This window comes from Chrysochloris asiatica, unplaced genomic scaffold (assembly GCF_000296735.1).
Source record: "Chrysochloris asiatica unplaced genomic scaffold, ChrAsi1.0 scaffold00363, whole genome shotgun sequence".
NCBI classification, from domain to species: domain Eukaryota; kingdom Metazoa; phylum Chordata; class Mammalia; order Afrosoricida; family Chrysochloridae; genus Chrysochloris; species Chrysochloris asiatica.
Genome location: NW_006408881.1, coordinates 943213 through 950514, shown reverse-complemented (window position 1 = coordinate 950514; position 7302 = coordinate 943213). Strand labels below are relative to the sequence as shown.

Genomic DNA, 7302 nt, shown 5'->3' with positions numbered 1-7302 from the left:
TGTTTTTAAAAAAAGCTAAAGTGGATAAAGAGAAATACTTTTAACTGATGGTATATGGAGGGGATTATAATCAATGTAATGAAACAAGTTATATGAAGTGTTGAATGTGAAACTGATGATGTGCCCTATAAACTTTCACTCAATCCACAATAAAAACCTTAAAAAAAAGACAAATACAAGTAAACAGTATATAACAGATCATAATTTTTTTTGAAATGACATATAAAAAAAATATGGATGAGTATATTTAAATATTCTTATAATAATATGAGCATAAATTTTAAAAAACAAAAAAGATGCATGTTAGTTTGATAAAATGAGTTACTGTGGCGACAGAACCTGCAAGGGAGAATACGGAGGAAGGGATCTTATCAAAAGGAAAAAATGGCTGCATGAAAACTCCCAGCATGTTTGCTATAATACCATTTACTCATTAATGGAAAAATTCAGACATAGGGAATATGTAATACAATTTCAAAACAGAAATATAAATCTGATCATATGAAAACAAAGAAAATATTGCAAACTAATATTACCTGGCTAAGATTTAGACATTAAATTGAGTCAATCGCTTAAAAAAAGACATACAATGAGTTATATCAAAACAGATTTTCTGTTCTGTTCAGACAATAAAAATATTAGGAGTAGCCATATTTCATCATATTCTCTAACTGAAAAACTATACACAGGAGCTTCAAAAAGTTCATGGAAAAATTTCATTATCTATAAATTCCATTTTTGAAGCCCCCTCGTACCAAAAGGCTCTATTTATACGAAAGCCACTGAAATCAGTATCTTTTCTGATGCTTTCACTGAGACAAATGGGACAAGAAATTCTATAAAGATCAAGATGGCATTTCTTCCAGTTCTCTATAGTGTCTATCAAACCACTCTACTAGCAGAGGACTTGTTTATTATGATTAATTGCCACTAATGTTTGCCATAACTGTCTTTTCTCTGTGTAATTTTTTTCTCAATTATTATGTACTCAACACCGGCTATTAAATATTTTCTAGACTTAAGCTACTACTAAACAACAAGAACATTCTTATTAGCACACAGTATAATTAAAAACAAAAGGAAAAGTATTATATTTATTATCTATGGGAACATTCATTGGATACATGAGAGACTTCATTGTAAGCTCCACCAACTGTGTTGAATTTCAAACCCTGTGAACATTATTAATCATTTAAAAACAATCAACTTAAACTGTTCAACCAAAGTGCAGTGAGTAATACCACATGAGATTTGTTGGAGGTTTAGAGTCTTGGTTTCATAGGACAACCCACGTAATTAGTCTAAGAATATGTTTAGTGATCTGTTCTATGTAGGGTTAGTTAACTAGAGTTAACTGTATAATTCCTTAAGTCTTAAAATCTCACAAGTACCCATCCAAGGCACAACGACTGGTTTCCCTTGGAATACGATGAAGGAAGACAAGGACATGTAATATATGAATAATTGCCTCCATGAATAGCTGCCTCCTTTGCCTTGAGATGAGAAGAGCTGGATGACGCCCAGGTACTGAACATTTTGATCAAAGAGTCTATGAAGAATTCTCACTAGAAGGCAGAAAATGCAGAACAGAATTTCAAATTCTTAAGGATTCTAGATTTTTTGGAGTAATGGAGGATGGCTGAACCCCTGAAAACTACTGAGTTAATCTTTATACCTTAAAACAAAAATATCCCTTGAAATCTTAAAACTAAGCAAGAATTTAGTTCAACTACTAAAGAGCTCAGAGCATTATGCTAAATTTAAAAAAGATCCATATGGGGTCAAACTGACTACAGCAACTGACAAGATCACATATACAACTTAAGGGACCATGAGAGTATGTTTACGTTTATGAAGGAAAAAAACTCAAAAAAAAAAAAAAAAAAAAAGAAGAAAAAAAAAAAAAAAAAAAAAGGGAAGGTGAGAATGGTTGTACAACTCAAAGAATTTAATTAATGTCACTGAACTGTACATGCAGAAATGGTTGAATTGATATATGTTCTGCTGTGTATACTCTCAACAATATAAATAAAATATTGAAAACAAAAAAATGTATTGAGTGCCTATGTGCCTTCATAAGGAGACCTCGTTGTGCAGTGGGCTAAGCATTAGGCTGTTAACAATAAGGTAGGCATTTGAAACCCACCAGCTGCTCTGCAGTAAATATTAAGTCTCAGAAACACTACAAAGCAGTTCTATTTCTGTATGGTCACCATGAGTCACAATTAATTCAATGACAGTGGGATGTGTCTTCATGGAGCTGACAATTATGGTCTACCATAAGTCATCGCCAGCTCTTCTCAGACATTTTCTAGAAACACTTATGAACACCAAGTAATAAAAGCATTCCCCTTCAAGAATATGTGGAACAAAACTGAAAATCACACACACACACACACAAATACAGAACATTTTCATCCACATAGCTCCCTTCCTGTCGCTCCCTTTCCCCTTTACAAAGTTGGCTACTGTAAAGCTTACCCCTGTAAAGAGGCCAGAGGCTGGATTCATAGAGTGCTCTCCACTCTAGAAGATAATGTACCGAAACTGTCTGGGTATGGACAGGCATCTGAGCCCAAGTTCCACCACAGGACCAGCTTTCTCAATGGATGCTACCATTCCCACCACTTTGGTCCCACTCCACAACAACCACTTCTCCATCTTCTCCCTTCCTCTGGTCACTCCCACCCCCATGCCCTTCAACTATGCCACTTCCCCAGACTCCTTCACTACCCCTCTCCCTCAGGATCAGGTCCCCGCTCACCATGGGTGGTTCTACCTCCAAAGGATGTGGAGGAGGGACCAGGACTTGGGCTGTAGAGGTGCTGCCTGGATGGACTTAGACACCTCTTAGGGGGAACTCCCTGGACATATCCTAGGTCTTTAATGCTTTTTCAAGCCCCTGGGACCACCCACCCCTTCCCCTGACACTCCATGAAGGGCTCAAAGTATGGGGGGGCACCTGGTTGCCAAGTATGAAATACTAAGACAAGAGCTTCCCTACCTTTGCTCCCTCGACTACACTCTCTACGGAGGAAGGAATGATCAATGAGATCCTGAACATACATACCAAAAGCTGGGCAAAGATGTCAGTTTGAGGACTAAGGTGCGCCTGACTCAAGCCATGGTATTTTCAATAACCTCATTTGCAAACAAAAGATGGACAGTGAATAAGGAAGAACGTAGAATTGATGCATTTGAGTTGTGGTGTTTAGGAGAATACTGAAAGTGCCATGAAATGCCAAAAGAACAAACTGATCTGTGCTGGAAGAAGTACAGCCAGAGAACTTCTTGGAAGCCAGGATAGCCAGACTTCGTCTCTCATCCTTCAGGCATATTATCAGGCGGGACCTGTCACTGGAGAAGGATATCATGTTTGATAAAGAGAAGAGTGGGAGAAAAAAGAGGAAGACCCTCCCCAGCCCAAGGAGATGGACTGGCACAGTGGCAGCAGCAATGCAGTCGAGTAACATCAATTATGTCATTAGCCTAGGAACCAGAAGTTTTTCATTCTGTTGTGCATAGGGTCGCTATAAGTTGGTACTGACACAGTGGGACCTAACAATAACAGATACGTTATTGACAAGGACGAGCTTTATTGTACCTATGATGCCAAGTTTACGTATATCTGAATTCCAATGGCTTTATTTGTCACCATCACCTAGATAAACTGATGCCTTCACACTTTCCCCCATCATCTGTGAGGAAATTGCTGGTGGGGGACTTGGTGACCCTGGGGATGTCAGACCCAGGACCTAACACCTGTATTCAAAGGCCTAATGGGAACCAAAGTAGAAGCGGCAATGAAGACTTTGTTACACACGGGAGAAGAGTAAGACAGCTGAGATACTCAGGCCTTCCTTTTTCTGTTTCTTTCCTTTCTGTCTTATGCTGTATAAAGTTGCTGTGTAATTAATTTGTAAATAATAAAGATAAGGTGAATAGTATTAAAAAAAAAAGAAAGAAAGAAAATGCTATACAGGGTCACAATGAGTCAAACTTGACTCAGTAACACTTAACAACAAGAAGAAAGGAACAATAACTTCAGGTAGATACAGACACCTTAGAATAATCAATCATTTGAGACCAAAATGCTTGGCAGGATTTACCGCGAAGAACAAAGTTCAGAAGGGTTGGAAAAGGAGGAAGAATGGGAAAAGTAAAAATAGGGAGGAAGTGAGATAAGTGGCGCTACATTGTGAGGACTGCAATCAATGACATGAAGCAAACTGTGTAGAATTGTTAAATGGAGAACTCATGAGCTCTGCAAACCTTCACATAACTCCTAATAAAAAAAAGTTTTTTTAAAATCAGAAGCATTCTTACTCAAGAGTAAGTTCAGAAAGAATCCTATTGAAATTGCAACATAGAGGTACAACTATTGGACTCTCCTCATCTGAAGCAAGAGTGAAGAAAATCAAAAACATATGGAAGCAAATAGTCCAAAGGAGTAATAAAGAATGACAACTCCTGACTCCATGATCTAGCTTAGCTGGTGTCCAGCATCGAAACTATCATTTTTAGACACTTTTAAGGTCTGTAACTGAATTCATTCTGTGACTCACCCTCTATTCCACCAATAAAAAAAACAAAAAAAAAAAACCATACCCACTGCCACTGAATTGATTCCAACACTTAACGACCCTGTAATGGGTTTCTGAGGCTATAAATCGTTCCAGGAGCAGAAAGGCAGCTGGTGGGTTTCAACTGGAGACCTATTATTGGTTAGCAATTCATTGCTTATATTACAATGCAGATAAACCATGCCTGTAAGGTGTACGGTGACCATAATACCAGGGAGGCACAAATTCCTTTGAAAAATTAACTATTGGAGATCAAAATGGCTATATTTACTCTTCCTCCCTCATTTTAAATCCAGCTCCATACAGAGATCTAGCACTGCTACTGATGCCACATGGTCTGCGTGCCAGCAAGCCCTGTGGACCATTCATATATGATGGTGTAATCAAAACATGCCAAGATAAACAGAAGCTAAGGGATTTTGCCAAAGCCAACCCTGCAATAAAAAGTATTTTAAAGGAAGTTCTGTGGACTGAGAACCAACAAGAACAGACAACAATCAGAGAATGATGTATGTGGCAGCATCACCCTGAACTTAATCGACAAATGGAAGAATCAAGAAAAGAATAAAATTATACGAACAGAGGATCTGGGAGGTGTTTGAAAAACAGTTTAGGAATGCCCTCTAATGAAAGAGTTCATATAGAAGTTCTGAGAATTGGATTATGAGAACTGGATTTCCCATGAAGAATCAAAAACCCATTCAGTGGGACCAGATCCAAAGAAGCAGCAATACCAGGGATGGAGGCAGAAAATGGGGACATGGAGAAAGGGAGCACCTGAGTACTCTAGAATCGTGGAAAGAGAAAGGCTGAGTGCTGGTGGCCAAGAGGAAGGCTTGCAGAATGTGCCCCTTGGTTGTTCAAATAATTATATATTCCTGTGTGTTTTTGTGTACATTCCTCCCCACCCCAATCCCAAAAAAAGAGGGAATAGAAGCAAATACTGTTGAATGATGATGCACAGAGGAGATTGTAATCATTGCAATGAAACAATGACTATAAAACCAATGGGGAGGGGAGGGAAAAAAAACAATTCACAACCAAATAAAAAGCATGCCCACTGGGGGTGTGGGGGGCAGGATGACAATAAAATATTTGCTGGAAATTAAGTTGGAATACAAACAACAAAGAGCTGACTATTTGTCTTGATCTGGAGAGGTTGTAGATTGCATGATTAAAACAGATCCAGTCACTGGACAGTCAAGAGGATTTCTGTTTTTTAAAGAGCTGCTAGTGTTGATAACATCTTTGAGCTTGAAAAACACAAACTGGATGGTAAATTAATAGACTCCAAAAGGAACAAAGGTCTCCTGATGTGGTGTTATAGAATCAACACTGGACTACAAACCACAAGGTCAGTGGTTCAAACCCACCAGCTACTCCTCAGAAACCCTATGCTGGGGTCACTATGAGTTGGAACCAACTCAAAGAAGCTTAACAACAACAAAAGATTTAAAATGGAAGGGACTCCCCCCACCAAAAAAAAATTGTTCATCCCTTTGGAAGAACATATTAAAGACTATTTTGGCTCATTCAGAGAGACTGAAAATATTGAACCTCCCCACCTCCCAAAGATACAAAAACAAAAGAAGAGGATTTTGTTTTACCACATACACAGAAGTGCAAGTAAAGAAGCTGTTAGAAAACAGCTATCAAATTGCTTCTAGGAAATGTGCAATCAAAGTTGCACATCCTAAAAAAATATATAGGCAGCAGCAACAACAGAAAGGAGGAAGAGATGCTTCAGTTGGTGGGCAAGGCTATGAGTCAAGGATGAGGTCAGGGCCAAAACTGGAACCAACCAAGGATTTAGTAACTAGTATAGTTTAGCGGTGGCTAAACGATGTGCGACAACTGCACAGACCTGGTGGAGGTGTTAAATGAAACCCAGACCACAGAGCGGCAGGGTGAGAGGTGTCTGGAGACCAGGTCGATGGGGAGACGCTGCTAGCGGGAAGAGACTGCAGGGGCCAGCCAGGTTGTCCTACTTACCCCGGACAGGAGAGGGCCTTCCTAGCCTAACCTTTGAATCCTGGCTTTGAGGCGGGGTCGACCAATTTAGAGACCCACAAGCCCAGCCCAAAGCGTCTCACTACAACCCAGTCGCCCCTGCTGCACTTTTGCCTCTTGATTGACATCCAAGGACAGAAATCCTGCCTTTGAGCCAGACGTAAGGGCCCTAGCACAAGGAGATTCCTATTTAACAGCAACCACTCAACCGCCACTCGTCTGTCTGTCATGCTGTGGTGGTTTAAACTGCTGTGATTCTGAGGGCTATGCCACCGGTATTTTAAATAACCAGCAGGGTCACCCATGGTGGACAGGTTTCAGATGACCTTCTAAACAAAGACAGAATAGGAAGAAAGAGTGACAAACTATTTCCGAATCGACAGTCACTGAAAACTCTATGAATAGCATAGAAACATTGTCAGATACAGGACTGGAAAGTGAGAAGGCACTCACAATGCGACTGGGGAAAAAAATGCCTCCTCCAAGTAGAGAAAAGTTCAAAGAATCTTCATTTGCTAATGAGCCACAAATCAAAATGAAGAGAAACAGCTGTAAACATCCATTGAAAATCGGAACAAGGAATATACGAATCTGGGAAAATTAAAAGTTGTCAAAAATGAAATGGAACGCATCAACATCGATATCTTAGGCATTAGTGAGCTGAAATGGACTGGTATTGGCCATTTTGCATCTGACAACCACATGGTTT

The 7302-nt window shown here is 39.5% G+C and overlaps 1 protein-coding gene across 2 annotated transcripts in view; it reads right to left on the bottom strand.

The window, feature by feature from the left end:
• WDR33 (WD repeat domain 33) overlaps positions 1–7302 on the bottom strand; it is a 131578-nt gene that overhangs the window by 112938 nt on the left and 11338 nt on the right. The gene's annotated exons all lie outside the window — the stretch shown is intronic.